The sequence below is a fragment of the Euleptes europaea genome, chromosome 10, assembly GCF_029931775.1.
Source record: "Euleptes europaea isolate rEulEur1 chromosome 10, rEulEur1.hap1, whole genome shotgun sequence".
NCBI lineage: Eukaryota > Metazoa > Chordata > Lepidosauria > Squamata > Sphaerodactylidae > Euleptes > Euleptes europaea.
Window position 1 is genome coordinate 53288880 of NC_079321.1, and position 19952 is coordinate 53308831.

Consider the following 19952-nt stretch of genomic DNA (forward strand, 5'->3'; position numbering starts at 1 on the left):
GTCCAGTTCCTATGATCTACCTTCTCACTGTATTTGAGGGGGAAGGATGGCGCATGTTTGCCAAATGTAAACTGACTGCTCATCCACTATATTACACCTGGAGCAGGCCTGGGGAGATGGCATTGAAACCTTTTCAATAAATACATTAATTAATTAATAAAAGCAATTTCTGGTTCAGTAGATCTAAAAGTACTAAGGTAAAGCTAATAAGATGCAATCGTTATCTATCTTTCTGATCTTCATGAGGGGAATTTAAGAGAAATAGCCACAGATTGCATTTCCATCAGATAACATATAGAGGAGTTAACTATCTAAATATGAGGGGGCCCAGCTCAGTTGTCGAGTACATGCTTTGTATGCCAGAGGCACTAGGCTCAATCTCTGTCATCTTCAGTTAAAGGATTCTGGATCAGTTAAAGGCCTTTCTTTGGCAAGAAGGATGAACACTTGGAAATGGACTATTTGTGCATGATCCAGTTGAACCATGCCCTATTTAGAAATATAGCAAATGATCCTAATCTGAACAAAACTATTTCTGACATCCAGAAGTGAACTAAAGCCATCTGATCTTACAGTTATTCGGGCACCTTGATGTCTTGTTTCATTCTTTTAGGTGTTTATTTATTTACTTACTTACTTATTTTGAAGTAATAAGTAAATTTGGGACCAAACAGAATTTAGAGTCCTGCTTGAAGTGGCTTTAAATTTTAAAAAGTATAGCAATATAAAACAAGCTATGGGACTTATTATCCATAGTATGGACCAGACCTGAAGCAGACCATTTAAAAACTGGTAAGATAAAACCCCTAATTAAAAGGCTGTAGGCAAAAATGTGTTTTGGTCTGGGACCTGAAAGACAGTAGATAGTAGGAGGCAGGAGAAGCTGGGGCAATGAAGGGACTCAGCATCGACAGGTGAACCTGTGTTGGGTTCAGGAAGGCATGTTGCTGGGGAACAGAGACAATGAATACTGCTGCTGGTTTCCATTAGGTAGCTGTCCTATTTTCAAACTGGGCAGGATACAGGCAAAAGGCTATGATAGGTAGGCGGTGCATTGGACAGAGGCAAAGGCTTTTTTTTCCCCATGGGGCAAATTACGGAGGTACAGAGGACAGGCTATGAGTATTGTAATGAATTTAGTTGGTAAGGACTATGCTGAACTATTGAACTATTCAACCACTGAACTGTTGAACTCAGCTGTGCTGAACTGTGTTGAACTTGAGGTTCTGGTCCAGGTTCCGTCGTCTGTTTCTCCTATTGGACGGTGGACTTCGGCCGTCCAACCATGGACTGGGGGGGGGGGTGGTTCCAGGTGGTTGGGAACTGTATATAAGTTGGGGTGTTTTACAGTTAAGTTCGTTCTCTCTTCCCTGTTAGCTGAATAAAGCGGTTGCTGTTGGAACTCTGCCTCCTCTGGCCTCGTGTGTAACCTACGCATACATAATAAGTATTCTCCCCTATTGCGCCAAGTAACAGTGTCATCCAGACTACATTCCCTGCAGAGGACCGGGCTTTGCTTACACTAGCTGGTAGGGCTCTACAGAGTGGAGTAGGAGACAGAGGCAAAGCTAAGGCCATACAAAAACACAAAACCAGATGGCGAGTGAGAAGGCAATGATGAGGAAGGTTCATATCATCTCTAAGAGAGTGGGAGCTCTGAATTCAGGATCTGAGATCTGTCATTGTCTGTAGTTTCATGTAAAAGCACTAACAGCTGCAATGTTCCATGATGCAAATCTCATGTTTTGACAAAATCATTCCCCCTGCCCTGACCAGACAGGTATTGGCTCCATGAAGAAAAAAGGACAGGTCATTCCGTTCATGTGTAAAGAAAGAAAGTAGGTGACAGAGGGTGAATTTTTAAACAAAAAATAAAACACCTAAGCCCTGTCCTATTGAATGACTTGCTCTAGTGTTTTGGGTATTTTTCCCCCCTAGCCTGATTGACTTCTATCAGAACTAGATTGTAGGGGTGCACAGTTGGATATATGCAAGCTGAAATTAAACCCTAAATTAGCTGTTTTGGGTCAGCTCAGGGATATACAAAATGACCTAAACACTGCTGAAATTCTGGGAGTAATGATAATTTGTCCCCCAGAATTTTAGGAGTATTTTGGGTCTCAGGAGGCACAGAAGCAGGCAGAGAGAGAGAGAGAGGAAGTGCCCTCAGCAAATAGCTCTTTACATTTTAAAAAGGTAAAGGTCCCCTGTGCAAGCACTGGGTCATTCCTGACCCATGGGGTGACGTCACATCCCGATGATTACTAGGCAGACTTTGTTTATGGGGTGGTTTGCCAGTGCCTTCCCCAGTCTTCTTTCCTTTACCCCCAGCAAGCTGGGTACTCATTTTACTGACCTCGGAAGGATGGAAGGCTGAGTCAACCTTGAGCCGGCTACCTGAAACCAATTTCCGTTGGGATCGAACTCAGGTCGTGAGCAGAACCTTTGACTGCAGTACTGCAGCTTACCACTCTGCGCCACAGGGCTCCTCTTTACATTTTAGAGGGTGATTATTTATATGGGAAGACCTGGCCACAAAGTTCCTGTCTGTCTGAAATGTGGCAGGGAGAGAAAAAGCCTGAGAATTTCATCCCACATGGGGGTGGGAGTTGTACCCAGAAGAGCATATCTCACTGAAACTGATAGAAACCACTATGATTTCCTAAAAGATTAATTTTAATTCCAATATTAAAGATTTTCACTCAGGTTTTTAACATTACAACTAATCCTGCATCTGACTCTGCTTTTTGCATTTGTAAATCTCTGTCTGAGACCTTGTAGAGCCTCTGCCAATGAAAACAGAACACTGGGCGAGATGAAAAAATGGTCTGGCTTGGTATAAAGCAGCAGCTTTATATGTTAATATTAAATCATTATTTTGTCTCACTGGCTTTGCCTTTGGTATTGCTTCTGGTTTCTGGTGCAGCTTTTTTTGGTCAGTAAATTATTAGGCTAGCATATTCTGTATTTTATATTCACAAGAGAATGCTGTTATTTCTTTGTTCCAGCAGTCACTGGTGCAACTTGAAAACTTTTTTACACCTAACTGCATTTAATTTTTTTAAAATCTGTAAATACTAAATGCTTTGGATTTTGAGTATTTCTACCATTCCTTTAAAAATACATCCTTCCCTGTTCTATACTCAGCATCCAACCTGATAAAGAATTCCAGAGAACACAAAACTCCTAAAAAAGATATTTCACTGAATTTGTTTTCGTAATTTTTGTAGAGAACAATGGGGTTTCCCAACATATTTTTCTATTTTGGCATGTTTCCTGATTAATGTACCTGAATGGTATATGTGCTTGCAAAAAATATTTTACATTTATGGGTTACACTTTAAAAATCTCACCTATACACACATAACATAATGTGAAAAGGCTGGATATATTTCTGGCTACGTAATGACATTTATTCAACAGAGATGCATGTACGGTGAACAGATTCAGCAGTTGAACATACCATTCATGAGCCGAGCCTCCCATTTCTTTGCCTTTCTGCCATCTGCTTCAAACAGCTGTCGAACAGCTTTGCAGCTGCACAGTAGCTGTGGCATTTCAGTTTCATTTCCTTCTGCCTTGCAAGACACGTTTGCATCTATGCAGTAGGTAAAATTCATTTTGTCCCTTGGTCATGAGGGGTAGTAAGATTTCTATAATGCTGGGTAAAAATGCTTATGAGTGGCATAACCTTGATAAGATGGGCTTAAATGAACACCAGACTGTAAGGCTGATAAAAATTTTAAATTAAGACTTTTAAAATGTTTATTTATGAACATTTAAACAATGTTTATTCATAATTGCCAGTTGAAAATCTGAGTGGCTCATTGCTTAATTAAACAATTGGTGGCTGAGGAACAAAAACGACAACAGGTCTGTGGAGGACTGGGGAAGCTAGGTCTATCATCAGGATATGTGAGAACTAGGGTTGCTAACCTCCAGGTGCTAGCTGAAGATCTGCTATTACAACTGATCTCCAGCCGATAGAGATCAGTTCGCCTAGAACTGGCCATTGGACTCTCTGGCATTGAAGTCCCTCCCCTCTCCAAACCCCACCCTCCTCAGGCTCCTTCCCAAAAACCTCCCGCCGGTGGCAAAGAGGGACCTGGCAACCCTGGTGAGAACATGTATGTACAAAAAACTGCTGATTGCACTGTACTGTACCAGTTGAATAGGCAGAACCCGACAGCCTTGAGCTATTCACAGACAGTCATACTACTCAACGAAAAATCAGCTCCCTGCTGACAACTGGCAAGGAGAATGTGACCCAAACCAGCAAGTGTTTGAGTCCCTCAATCCAGCCATGAAGTTCCTCTGACAGAATGGCATTTCTGTTGGCAGAAAATGGGGTAGTGATTTCCACGGATTCACCCTCCCTCATTACAACCCCACTTTGCTCCCTATGCTGTTCCCAAGGGTTCAACATTTCATGGTGGCTTAGTGGGATGCAACAGGAAGGGAAATTAGGAAGTCTCATTGTATGAACTTCATGGACAGTTGGATGCACACCTATGTTTCTACAAACATGGTCCTACAGTAGAGTACATAAAAATCTACATGAACATAAAACTAGGAAAGCAATGTATTAATTCGTATCCCTAGTTAGCAAAAATGAAATTTAAACTCAACTGCTGTGAAGAAAATATAATCCCTAAATATTCTTGTAATCCATGCAAAAAATGACACCTACTGTATTGGCTGCAAATCTAATTTCTTTCCCCTGCAAGTAGGTACCATTGAATAAAATGGGGCATACCTCTGTTTAGTAATCCTCTGTTTAGGATTACTCCCTCTGTGTTCACTCATCTAGAAAAAGAACCTTTCCAGTGATTGCTTGCTTCTGTATATTAACTTTCCCAAGACTCAGAGCAAGTGGATAGAAAAATAATAACAAATATTGATTGACAGAAAGGTGAATAGCTACATAACAGCACCTGAGGGGGTAAAATGTCCCCAAAATTGGTAGATATTGCCTGAAGGCAATGAGTGAGGATGAAATGCACAATCAAAAGGAACTATTTTTATCCAAAGGCAGTTTTGATTCCCTGCTATTTCACTCAAAAGGAGAATATTCCTTTTTATTGTCTGAATCACAGTAAGGCCCAAAGGGCCCAAAGAGACTGATGTTCATTGGTACCAGGCATTCTACCAATACAAATCTTGAAAATCTTAATGTTTTGCCTTTGTTTTTTGTTCACTTTTTAACATAAATTACTTGCAAACTCAAGGATGAGGAAAAACCTTGAGGTGATCCTGAGAAGGCAAAAAATCTATACAAATGAAAGAAAATATGACCACTTCATTTCTTCTAGCTCTTTATTGTATTCCGATTTTCATGATAAATCTTAGGTTTTGTCTGCTTGCTATTTATTTATTTTATTTTATTGTTATTTCCAAGTTCAGCAGGTCCTTCAGAATTAAGGTTGCCAACCTCCAGGTACTAGAACAAGAAAAAACACACAGCACGGGGCTCACTGATATAGAAGAAATAATCAATGCTTATTTATATGTGATTACAATCATAAATCATATAGGAAACATTTCATATAACAAATGTGATTAACTAATACAAGAACAATCCTATATACATGGAAAGATTGACTCACATTCCAAAGGCAACACAGTGTGACAACGTGTACTTCCCACAACACAAGCACCAAAAACCGCAGTCAAAGACTGCGTGGGGACAGTCGCCGGACAGCGTCAGTAAATCAAACAGAAAGACTGTTGGAAAGCAGGCAAGAGCCCGGAGGCTCCTCTACAGAACCTGGCCTATCCAGGCCCTTAGCTTCTGAGAGTTGATAAGATCAGAGTATACCATGCCATCTCCCCTCCCTCTTTCATAGCAATACCAAAAAAAGAATCACAGGAAATGAAGGGTATCTTTCAGTGCTTATGAAAATGTTTACAAACATCGTCTCATTTTGGGTTTAGCCTTAGCTCCAGAACTCCAGGTGAATGACAGAGTCAAGGGCTAGAAGTCATCCCAAAAAGTTATTTATTTGTTTATTTATTATTTGTTTATTTATCAGAAGACACTTTCCCCCCATGAATGGGGAAGGCCTGGTGGGAAATAGAACAGCCCCTCATATTTATGCAAAGACAAACTGAATGAAGAGATTTCAACTCCCATGGGGCCAAATGGCCATAGTTGGTTGATTTCCAATGATTTGGCATCAAGTTAGTATGCACACACATTCCCAAAAGGAAAAGAGTGGGGAATATGGAAGCAAAGAGATCCTGGAAAAATACTGCATATGAAACTAAGCACCAGCGTCTTCAAGCTGTTCCTAGGAAGTCAGGGGAAAGATATAAGCCAATGTAGCTGGAGTATGTATTTGGCTCAGGACAAGATGCTCTGCTACACCCTGCTGCCATAATTCTCTTTTCTTATGCCACAGTCGAAGGAACATCAGGGGAGCAGGAGTCAGAGCCAGAAGATATCAGCTGGCAGCAGTTTCTTCTGCTACCAACAATGGCCTTCACACAGAGCCAATAATTTGGAGCCCCAGAAAGCTGAGCTTTCTTCAAAGCAGCTTATTCTTCTTCTTCACTTTCATTGTTCATCTGCTACAGGAAAAGCATCCACAGAAAATTCTGAATTGGGTCCACGGCAGGTATTTGGAAGGTGCAAATTCAAATGGGTTTGCAAAAGGAACCAAGCAAAATGTAAACGATCATTTTGTTATTGATACAGAAAAGAAACTGTTCATCTTCTGTCTTATCATACATGTCTATTAAGTGAGTTGCCATTCATGGCATTATCTGAATATAAAAATCTAGCATTTTCAGGGGTCACTGTGGCTTTCACATGCAAATTGAAAAACCATGTATTGACCAGTTAATAATTTATATGGTTGTTACCTTCTCAGGACACTTCAAGGCTCCTTTTAACTATGCACTATGTATGGGGGAGAAATCATTTTCAATCATGCTGGCATTCTTTTGGATTTTTCATAAAATTAAACTATGCAAAATGCCCAGAAGGAACAGCATGTGCAAAACCCAGTATTGCTAGAAGAATTAATATACATATCAATTGTGTATTATGGTAAGTATCTTATGCAAACCAGCATCTTTGACACAAAATGTCCTCTTGGAAAATTACAGCTTTTAAACCAATGTCATCTCATTCCTTGAATACTGCTATAATTTATCAGAACTCTCAAATGCAGAAAACAGTCCCCAAAGGTTTTGTGGTGCCTTAACACAATAGGATGAAAATTTGCAGGCCACTCCAGTAGCCACTAATGCAATAAAGGAGGTTGAATGTTATAGAAAAATCAGAGGTTTTTTCCCCACATTGCATTCTTATTGGCATCAGTGGGCTCACATATGAGAATGTAACCCTCACAAAACCTTGATTTCCTACAAAAATCTAGCCCTGAGAATGGCTGTTCTCTTAACGCCAGTGTCAAATTGTCTTTCTATTGTAATTACTTCTCATGCTGTTGCAGTCAGTAGGTTTAATAACTCTTGCTTGGAAAACTCCTGAAGATTTCGGGATGGTGCCTGAGGACCTGAAGGAGTTTGAGAATGGGATGAAGCTAGGTGGAGATATGATGTCACTCTAGGACTTCTATTTCTCTTAGGATAGATCCTGTCCCTGTCTTCCGAAGTTGCCATTTCCTCCAGGGTAACTGATATTTGTAGTTTGGAGATCAGCTGTAATTCTGGAAGAAGTCCAGGACCCACCTTGAGGTTGGTAACCCTACCAGCCAGGGATGCTGAGAGGTTCAGTGCCACAATTGCTAGCCAAACTTTTAAAATCCTCACATACACGGCAAGTTCAGCCCCCTTGCTAGATTGTGTTGATATTGCTGTTTGATGCCCAGCTTAAGTGGTGTGTCAAGAAGCTTTGGGTCTATGCAGTAGCCCCTTGTAGCACAGTCATCCCTTTTTAGTCATTCCTTTTTAGATAAGTTTCATTTATTCTTTGGTGCAGTTTGTGGCCACTTTTGTTCCTCTTCAGTTGGCAAACTCAACCTTCCTCCAGAAACATGGTGGCCATTAAAGTGACCTACTTTTCAAGCATGTATAATTTCTACTTAGTTTCTCTTGGTATCTGCACAACAGGGTACATTGTTTAAGTAATCTATAATAAATACATTGCATGCTTTTTGTGCAAGTCAGCAGCATCTGTTGTAACTGCAAGAACTGATTGCAAGATTTAAGCCTGATCTCATCAGATCTCAGAAGCTATGCAGGATCGACCCTGGCAAGTAGTTGGATGGGAGACACAGGTGGAGGCAAAAAGACATTTCTGCACAGCAGCAGATCCATTATTCCACTTCAGATACCAGAGACAGAGAGTTCCTACATCCCAAAGGCGGTTCCGCCAATACATAACTATGACTCTCTTCTCTCAAGGGTCCCACCCAGCATCTAAACTGCACTTTCTTTTTACATAGACATCCATCCGTTCTCTCCTTCCAGCGAAGCAGAAAGCTCCTCTCTTCCAAGCCCGGATGGGCACCTAAACAAAACCATTTCCTGACGCTCAAGGCCTATCATGGAGATACTGACAATTATTAACTCATATTCCTGTCCTTCCTGTGTCATCTAGGACAGACTGAGCCACAATGATCAGAGCCCAAGCCTTCAACAATATACTCTGCTTCATATATTAAGCATAATCAAATTGTGTATATATGTACGGGAACCAAAGCAAATTGATTTGAAACATTTAATTGCATCAACTTATGGCTCAATACACTGTTAATTACTAATTAATTATGGCTTTTGTGTGATAGTACACTATATTCATGTGCATACTGTGAGTTTCCTTATGTATAACCAGCTATGTGCAGTCTTTCTTTCTTTCTTTCTTTCTTTCTTTCTTTCTTTTCTTTCTTTCTTTCTTTCTTTCTTTCTTTCTTTCTTTCTTTCTTTCTTTCTTTCTTTCTTTCTTTCTTTCTTTCTTTCTTTCTTTCTTTCATCTCTACTGTTGTAATTCTTCTTTCATCACATTGAAGCATCCTCCATTGCAACTATACCTCTCTGGCACAATGGTTGCTGACCTTCCATGATATATCCTTAGACTGGCCTTGATTTTCAGTAACTTTTAGACGGCATTCTTAGTGTCTTTGTTCTGAGGAGTTGTATAACCTGCTCTGGCATGAAGGCTCCTCCATGTTCAGAGGCAGTAAACCTCTTAATACCAGTGCCTGGAGGCAACCTGGGTGCGGGGGAGGCCTTGGCCTCTATGCCCTGCTGTTGGACCTCCAGAGGAACTGGTTGGCCACTGTGTGAGACAGGGTGCTGGATTTGATGGACCGCTGGACTAATCTAGTAGGGCTCTTCTTATGTGCTTATGCTATTTAAAGCAATGTTGTATCTGAGACAAAGGGAAGAAGAGGCTGACTTAAGTCCTAACTAGGGTTGCCAGGTCCCTCTTCTCAACCGACAGGAGATTTTGGGGGCGGAGCCTGAAGAGGGCGGGGTTTGGGGAGGGGAGGGACTTCAGTGCCATAGAGTTCAATTGCCAAAGCGGCCATTTTTCTCCAGGTGATCTGATCTCTATCGGCTGGAGATCAGTTGAATTAGCAGGAGATCTCCTGATACTACCTGGCAGTTGGCAACCCTAGTCCTAACCTACCAGCTTTGGTGACTACAACTTTGCACTGGCCTTGGTGGTGTGTGTGTGTGTGTGTGTGTGTGTGTGTTAAGTGCCATCAAGTCACTTCCGACTCATGGCGACCCTATGAATGAAAGTCCTCCAAAATGTCCTATCTTTGACAGCCTTGCTCAGATCTTGCAAATTGAAGGCTGTGGCTTCCTTTATTGAGTCAATCCATCTCTTGTTGGGTCTTCTTCTTTTCCTGCTCGGTGGTGGGTAAGGGGGTTAAAATGTCATGATCTGTTATACCAGATCCTCCTTCCTCACCAGAGTGGAGTGATGATCCCTGCCCACACTGGTATGTCACCCAAGCTCTGGAGAGAAGCCCTAAGGAAGTAGTGCCAATGTGTAGCACCAGGGTGAGAGGGCAGGTGCAGGAGGAGCTCAAAGGATCAGCCTGCAAGAGACCCTAACACAACCACTGAACTGCTGCAAAAAAGAGGGTTCCTATCATTTACATTACAGCCTTGTCATCATGTGCCAGTCTTGCAATCAGCTCCTACTTGTAGACATGTCATTACATGCTTGACTATGCATGCATTAGCACATATACATTTAGATGTACGGTATGTCTGATGGGTTTTGTGTGTTTGGGTATAATGAGAGCTGCGTAAATAAGGGACAAGTGATCAGTTACACCGCTTGTTAGCATTCTGAACAAAATTAAACCAAGAAAATGTATAATTCAGCTTACCAGGAGTTAGATGGGACATTCCTCATAGGGCCATTTTAGAGCTGGTACTGTGCCTTTTGCGGTGTTTTTAAAATTGTGGGTACATTTGTTTTTTGCTTAAAGAACAAGTGATAAAAAAGAGAAACACACAATCTATGAACACAAAAGAAGACATGAAAGAAAAATGACAGAATTTTCAGTTGGTGTATTGAAAGCTCAAAATGTCCTTGCAACTGAATGACTTTGAGGGGGGAAATTGCTACACTTTTATAAAATGTGTTTAGGGTAAAGATTTTCAAGGGCCAAAATACACAGGGTAATGAGTTTATCCTGATGGTTTTCTCTCTTTTATCAAAAGAAATTGAAAACAAGAGACCTGTACAAGGAAGATGTTCTTAACCCTTTCCCCTCTCTTTCCCCCCCTCAGTAAACATCTTCATCCAAGCCATTTTTCTCCTTGCAGGAGAACATATAGGTACTTCCTATGCTTTTCCAGTGGGGCAGAAAGAACTTGAGGGTGCTTTTAGAAATTCCAGAAGCAAATGGGTTTAAAGCCCCCTCCCCCACCCAGCACCACAGCTACTTTGGCCCTCATATGAAAAGTGACTAGCTTGAATTATGTAGGATTCTTTTTCTTTGTGGGTGATGGAAGTAGGTGGTCATGTGTGCTTTCCAGCCATGAAAAAATGTCCAGTTCACCATGCAACACTGAGCCTGGCCTTCACCGTTCTTGACGCTGGGAATGTGATTGTGCATTTTTGTTACCGTCACTTGCGGGCTACTGATTGACTATTGTGCATTGGGGTCAGCAGAGAGGGCAGAAGAAACACCCCATCATCACATTTACATCCTAACCAAGCTGGTCAATAATCTAAAGTTATTACTGTTACCTGGCTGCTAAGAAGATAAGAGCCCGCGAGGCCACAAATAAGGAAACTGTTTAGACATAGAAAGTTAGAGCTCTTTTAGTTTTAATGGATTTCCCCCCTTTACTGTATGATCATAGATTTGTGATTGTGTAATAACTGTTGTTTTACTTTTTATTCTGTAACTAATTTGTAATCAGTTTTCTTAGAATTTTGTAAATATTTTAGGATACTTTGTAATGGCCTATGGCTATACAAATAAACTCACTTGACTATTACTGTTGAGAACACTATATCATTTTAACTTACACAGTGTTGTCAATTTATTTAAAAAGTCACTTATGAGGGATAAGCATTTCCTCTATTCTATTCCTTCGTTTCCTAGAATTTCTATCTAGGCTGCATTGCACCCTTCTTTAAAACCCTGTCATAAATAGCAAATATTTTAAAAGAAAAAATGATTCAATTCAACTGGATGAATTTCTAAAATTTATTTAAGACTTTGAGTACATCTAGTTTGTCAAGGTCTTCTGATCTAGCTGTATGTATAGTCACATCAATTGTTGTTTTGCACTTTTGGTGTACATGTGTTCATTAATAACATGCAGGGGAGATGCAAATGAACTGAAAGAACTGAAGATCACAGCAAACAGCCCTGGCACATTACAAAGTTCCCAGATAAAAATGGAACAATGGCTATTCTTCATACATTAGTTTCCCTTTAGAAACAAAGCCAGGTTATTTGGGAAACCCCAAATTCGGGGATAATTTTAGATGAAAAGAATTTCAGAAGCATTCCTATTACATAGATAATTCCTTTCACAAAGGTATTATTTTATTTCCATGGTACACATTTTCTTCCCTTTTTTGCATACCCTGTTACTGTCATGCAGAGAGTTCTCTTTGTGACTTCTAGGCTGATGAAGAACAAGTCTCTGCTGAATTTCCATGGGATTCTTTCTTTTTTTTTTTTTTTACTGAAGTTATCTCTGACAGAGTAGTACCCCCTTGGAGAAAAAAAATTGTCCTTCCCTGCAACATCATGATCTTTCTTCCTCTCTCTTTGCAAAACCCTGGCAAAAAGAAGAGGAGGGCCACAAAGGAGCTTGTGGTGATACACAGCATGATCCTCCCAGTCCATTGGCAACAGTGTTGTCCCTATTCAGATGCCCTCCAAAAACTTACCAAATTAGCCCCATTTTCATGGGAGGGCATATTTTGTGAAAGGAGGCTCCTATTTTGGAATAACCCTATTGAGGATGTGGATGAAATTCAGAGTTACTGGCCTGGATTCACCAGAGCATTTATGTGGCTGGAAACTCCACCACCCACAGTGCATGGATTCTTCCCTTCCTCCTCCTAGTGCAACACAAGCTATCTCCCCAACTGCAGCTGCTGGAACTTACCTTGTCCTACCTGGAGGTGAGCCATAGTAGAAGGGGAAATGAGAAAGTTGTGCTCCACAGGCAGAAATCCTTTGGTGGATCCAATACATTAGCACTATCATTGGAAACAATGTTGTACATGAGGCTCTTATTCAACCAAAGTTGTTGTTTGCTGATAGAGATTCAAACGTGAGCTTAGGCAAAGGATGAAATGCTTTTGTACATGGAAATTAAAATTGTATCTGAATACAACAATCTGCTTAAATTATACTCCTAGTTTACCTGCTCGGTTCAGAAATAGAAATCAAGCTCCAGGAAATGTGCAGATTTACATAGCTGAATGAAAAAAGTACAGTTTCAACATTAAAAAGTCAGACAGGAGGAACAAGGATTTTCACCAGACAGATAATGGAAGAATTGTGTAGATTGATAAAGGAAAATGGCATTTAGAAGTAGAAACAGACCACTAGCAATTTGTCTAGGTGACAGGTTGAGGGCCGCCTTACAACTCCTGGGGGAGAGCTGGTTTAAGAAATCTTTTAAGTTGCTAATGGTTTCCAGAGTGGACAACCTGTCTGCAAAGAGATTACCATCCCTTTTCCTTTCAACACTTACCAGTGGAGCATTTTCATTTGGAGTGAAAACAATGCACATTATTTATTTGCTAACTTTTCAGGTGTTGCAATAATTAAAATAAGAAAGCACTCGTTTTCTTGCCTAAAGACACAATTTGCAAACCAGTGACGCTTCCACAAAAGGCCATGTTCGGAACAGTGTCAGTTTGTCTCTTGGATGAACCATGGTTCATACAAACAGGTAGTGTTACTTTTGAAGGGAGTAGAGATAATCTGAAGAATGTGGAGAAGCTTGATCCTAGAAAACTGAATCAATATCATAATACCCGTATACCTTTTGGTCTCACTTTTCATGTAATTTTTCCAGTCTTTCTTCTGCTAGTACACATACAATTTCCAAGGACACCAGTCACATGTATCTGACAACGTGGGTTATGATAGTTCATGCCACAAGTCTCTTTGTTGTTGTTTTTCTACAATAGACTAACATGATTGCCTCTCTTAAATCTGTTGATTTGTTTTATCATGTTACAGAGATAGTAACGGCAAGGAGGTAGAGGAAATCTCTTTGGCTTGAATTAAGATTTGAGTTGATATTTTCAAGCTTTCTTGATGAGAGTTTCAAAGTGCTTTTTTTTAGCGAGTTCCTTTGCTTCGTCCTTTTGATGCATGTATCCTGATGCCATGCACATGATCATATAACCCCTGGGTACTATGGGTTAGTTTTGCTTGCCCTAGACCCACCCCATAATACTGGCCATGAAATAAAGCCACCTGAAAATTTACCCACGCACTTAAAAATAAGAGAGGATCAGATCTCAAAGAGGGATTACAGCCACACAATTTTTTTTACAGACACAATTAAGATAGTTGACTGACCCAAACAGATACTCATACAACAAGGCAGCTTGTTCGAGTGCTTTAATCTTGTAGTTCACAGCAATCAATGAGTTTCATTGAAGGTACTTAACATTAAATAATGTCTGCATGTGCTGCTTCAAAGCAGCTAGCTTTGTAGTTCACGCAGTTTCACAGCAATCAACAATAATTTCATTGGAAAAAGGAGGTTAATGATAAAGAATTTCTGTGCATGCAACTGCCAAGTAGCTGGTTCTGGGCACATGATCTTCTGAATGCTAATGGGGCATGCTCAAAATCTCATTTATTATTCTGAGAAAGAGAAGAACTTCTTGGGAAAACTGATTTTTAACATGGCTGAGCAGTATACGTTGGACAAATTCACATTCTGAATCAGGTAGTTGTGAATGTCAGAGATATCGCAACCAGCAAGTTGCCTCTAAAATTATTTCATTATGAAATAAATTCACAGATGTTACTCTGTTGTGGCAATCCAAATACCCTTTCAACTTCTACTGCACATCTCTTGCAGAGAAATGACATTTTCTCAACAACAAAGAACCAAGATTTTGTCATTGGGAAAATGATATCCACTCCCTTTGTTATGACAAACAAACAACTTTATTACGGCCTTGCCAGAAAAATACATTCGGTCCCTTTGTTATGACACCCTGTTTCTAGACTGCCCAGTGTTGGTGATCAGGCAAAGGAGTAAAAGGTTACAGGCTGGCAACTGAGACTGGATCAGTGAAGGAGTAGTCTATGGGAATTAGGAACTAGAAAATATGCAAGGCTCTGAGTCCACTCAGCAGTGAAGCTGTCCAGTCTGGGCCACAAGCTGGTACGGAGGAATGTTGAGGAGGAGCTAAGGACTCAGTAGTACTTGCTTGTCCCATCCTTTCCGGTGCCCTAAAGGGGCCCTAGTCCTCCCTCGAGTTCTGTTCCCTCTGCCTGTGTAGTAATAAGTGACTGGTACTGTAGGCATGCACTTCTCAGGGTCCAGACCTGCTCGGGCCCACTACCTTCTTTGCCCTTAGGGTTGCCAGGTCCCTCTTCACCACCAGCGGGAGGTTTTTGGGGTGGAGCCTGAGGAGGGCAGGGTTTGGGGAGGAGAGGGACTTCAATGCCATAGAGTTCAATTGCCAAAGTGGCCATTTTCTCCAGGTGAACTGATCTCTATTGACTGGAGATCAGTTGTACTTGCAGGAAACCTTCAGCTAGTACTTGGAGGTCGGCATCCCTATTTGCCCTAGAGAACCCAGAGGGGAGTGTGGGGCTCTAGACAAGTCTAGTTGGGGGGGGGAATGAGATTCCTGGCTCTTCGACTCCACTGACTTCCTGGGAAAAGTCTGCTATCTTATGATGCGTTTGGGACCTCTATCTGGGGACTCTGAGATACCTGGAACCTCAGGTGTGGTATGGATTTTCTCCTCTGAAGGGATTCCATCCCACTTCAATGATGGGTTTCGACACATCCATTGTAGTTTGAAATATCATGTATGAATTGGGGAGAATAGTTCTAGCTAGCCTTCTCCCTCAAACCCTGACATGGTTAGCCCAGGCTAACTTGTTCTTGTCAGATCTCAGAAGCTAAGCAGGTCAGCCCTGGTTAGTATTTGGATGGGAGATGCCCAAGGAATTCCAGGGTTGCTATTCAGAGGCAGGCAATGGCAACCCAATTCTCTTGCGTTGAAAACCCTACAGAGTCACCATAAGTTGTCTGCAACTTGACAAGAAAAAGAACCCTTCTCCCTGATATGCTAGTTTGTTAAACTTTGACATTCCTGAGCACAGCAATACCTTTTCCTTTCCTTTTATCCCTTAGAAGCTCCTTGATCCATTGATCTTGAGCAGCATATATCTAGTGTTTGAGGGATATAAGGACTGAAACAAATCTTGCCACTGACAATGTAGCCTTGGGATCCCTATCGCTTAGTAAAAAAGGCATTATGTCAGACACAGAGGCATTAGATTTGTATGTTAAAAGGGGGAAAATATAATGTGATCGAAGTTCCTCGTAAAAGCGGCATTCCAAAAGGGCATGAGCTAGTGAATCGATAGAGCCAGAAGAGCAAGGACAGGTCCTGTCTGAATATGGTATATTCAAAATTCTGCCCTGCATAACCACAGAGGGGTTAGCATTCAATCTAGCTAAACAAAAAGCACTAGAAAGACGAGGAGTTGTCAAATAATATGTATAAGCAGGCAAACCATGTGGTGGTGGTATTCCGAAGAACTGGGATGAACAAACGCGGCGAGCACAAAAAGTAGTGCTGTTATAATCAAGCTCTTTAATGTGCTTTTTAATTTTGGTGAAAGCCTCAGTTTTCCCAAGATCTAATAACATATCCTGTGAGAAGCCCAATAATGACAGTTTCTCATCTAAGATTTTTTGCCATGAGGATTTAAAAGGGTCGTGCTTCAGAGAAGCTAGGAACCCCTCAGTGCTGAAGCACAGTTTAAGGTATAGTTTAAAGGCGGCCAACCATGCCCTAGCTTCAAGTGACATTTGGCCAAACTCGGAACAAAGAGTAACGCCAGCAACACATCGAGGGGCATTTAGGAGTTTTCGTAAGAACTGAAGCAATGGGAGCACAGCAATACATGTAATGTTAGTATTCTCATCCTGTAAGGAATGTGAATATTTTGTTCCATGGAGGAAAAAATACATTATTTTCAAATGGGAGTCAAACCAAAAAATAATCAACTATATTTAACAAATCTAATTCAATTAAAAAGTAATTGCTCACCATCTGGTGTTATTTGTCTGAATGTGAGGAGGTCTACTCTTTCATACTAACTTGCTTGCATTGTGGTAGAACATATATCTTTCTATTGCCACAGTTACTCTGCTTTCAATTCTGTTTTCTGCAAAATGATAAATAGCATGCTGATTAATATATTTGGGGGTTTTGTAATTCTGATCTATTGTCTTCCTTTTCAGCCTCTTTCAGGTCAAAGTGAATTTTAACAGGCACTAATTAAAACATCTGCCACAGTTCATAGTGTGGATTATCAGTAGTCCCTTCTTGCTGACATCCAAGATCTTGTGTACAAGGAGACCTCTGCTGACAAGGCTGACGGGAGTGGAGTTGTAGCTCTATGCGTTTAAATAGATGCACCGAGTTGCTCTCTCTGCTAAACCTGATGTTGACAGCAACTTATTTGGAAGCTCAGTGTGCATAGCAAACAACCTTTGATCAAGGCCAATGAGTTTTTAAATCAATTGATTAGTGTTACGGCTGACAACATACTTGTAGTTGTGGTTTGTTGCCACTTGTCCCTCTTTTGTCAAATCTTGTTTCTAACTACTAAATGTCTATATAATGGCATTCAGCATTTGTCTTCTGTAAATTATTTGGCATTGAAAATGCGATCACCGGTCTACTGTTCAATCTCATTGACCTAAATGTCCTGGTCAGTGCAGATAAACTGAGATTTGCAAGGATGCAGTTTACTTTTAGAAGTATACAATTGGGAAGTGGGGAGGCAACCACTTACCTTAGATCCAGGAGCAGTCCCAGGCGTCTACTGCTGCCACGCCCAGGGCCTTCCTCGCTCACTCACTTGCCTAGCCAGAGTGACTTCAGGCGAGCCGGCAAGAGCAGGGGGGGCACCCTTGTTTGCTTGCCCGCTCACCTGCCCAGAGTGGCTTTGGTCCAGCCAGCAAGATGGGGTGGAGGCCTCGCTCACCCACCCACTCACCTGCCTGGAGCAACTTTGGGCGAGCAGGCAAGAGTGGAGCTGTGTGTGTGTGTGGGGGGGGGACCCTTGCTTGCCTGAAGCGCAGGCAAGGAGCGCAGGCAAGGAAGGCCTACCCCCCCCCACATACACACCTGCCTGAAGTGGTGCTGGGCCATCATGTATCCCTGTGGCTGCCATCGCCACCACTTCAACTGGTGACCCCCTTTTTATTGTGTTTTAGTTTTCAGATTTTTCTGCAAATTTGGGGAGTACTTTGAAGACACATCTGTGTGGGGTGAGTGTGAACCCTATCTGTGGATTTAAGTATCCACAGACAGGGAGCTCATGTGGGAATTAGATATACAGATATTAAAACTATGGCAGCTTGAAAAGTTTCCAGGTGATCCAGATGCAACTATTCCAGATATCTGGAAACAGTTGAGATCAACAGTAATCAGCATGAATTAGCTGTGCTGTGCAATAGGTCCCGGTTCTCATTTGTCGTTTGGGAGAATGTATTATTACAGCATTTAAAACTGAAGATTTTTGAATTGATGGTTAAGTTTTGGCTATATTGTTGTACATGTGACTCTTTTGAGCGAGTATGGAGTTTTATGTATTCCTGTTACTATTATTACTATGCCAATAAAGGTGACTGAAACTGAAAGAATAAGAACAATGACATTCTAAGGACTTCTGCACTGCAAAGTATTACCTCATGGGTCCTCCCACTTGGCTTCCAGAACATCACAGATCTCTCGTTCTAGAAGAAAGGGTTAAAAAGCATGCACCATCAACACAACTACCACAAATGGTAGCTAATTCATTGTGAATGGAAGAGAGGAAAGAAAAGGTTTATATTATGGAGAAAGGTATACACTGACCAAGAGACATGTATCATTCTTAACATGATTATGACAAACAATTATACATATCAATATACAGGTTTTGTCATCCAAAAATCCAGTTGTTGTTTTGTACTATGGTTGCTGTGCCACTCTTTTTGCTTGTGTCAACCCATGAAAAGGTCTTGGCATCAGAGGTGGGTTGGGGTGGCACAAGCAGGCACTAATATCTTTTTGGTGGGAAAAACCCCCACTCAGTACACTGTCACAGTTGATGGTAGCAAGTATAGATTTTAGGAAGAGTTGAGAACTATCGGCCCACACCACACTTCCCCATCATACTACCAAGCACTGCTTGGGGGGGGGGGGAAGCCAAAGAAATATTTATTCACTGGCCTACCAATACTAGACACCATATACAGCTAGGTTTTTCCTGGAAATGATATTATGTCACACATGACGACAGCATTTTTTTCTTCTTCTGCTTAGTGGTGGTGGAAAGCACAGATTTCTGGTGGGAGATCTCCCAACATAGCCATAGTAGAATACCTGGCAACCCAACCATGAAGTGGTTGGAGATACAGCCAAACCCCCTAACCCACCTACTATGACATCTCTAAAGCCTATCTTAACAAAAAACGGTTAACTGGCTTCTTTTCCCACTGCCCACTTCTCCCTCCTCGTCCCTCCTAAGATTCCAAATGCCCTTGGAATCCAAGAAGGCTTTCTTTACCAGATGATTGGGATACAAAGAGGACTGGCAGATAGGAGAAAGAGAACAGACTTGGCTTTGGCTGTTCACAACACCCAAATCCATATGTATTTTTGTCCAACAGTAGGTAATAGATATGAAATGGGAGGTAACATCCTGACAAAAATATATAACCTGGAAGCACCCCTCTACATCTCTCTACAAATATCTAGTCAGATACAATCCAATTCTGAGATAGATTTTCCCAAGTAAATTATTTAGGGCTAGATTTCCTTAAACAACTTCAAATATCTGCTCAGGGGTTTTTATTTTTGGATTAATATCACACTTGCAAAACTAGCATTCAAACTGCAGCCCTCGAACAAATAACAAGTGCAACGTATGCAGCCTGTGGGAAAATTATACTTGATTTTTACAAATTCTGTATGGGATTTTCTTTTCAGACATGCACTAATGATCAAAGAGTCTACGCAGTCCACTGCATAGACTGCATAAAAATAACAGGAACGGAGTAAGTTTTCTCTATAGATTCTAATATATTATTAAGTGCATTGCTTAAAAGCCAGGAAAATACCTCCATCAAAGTCAACTTCTTTTTACTTTATTGGATTTTTGGGTTGTTCAACATGCTATTGAACCCTCGCTCCAATGGAGAAAAAAATCGCTGAAGCCAGAATGAAGAAGAAAACGGTTATTTTTAACCAGTCAATCTAAGAATGGAAAAGAAGCACTGTG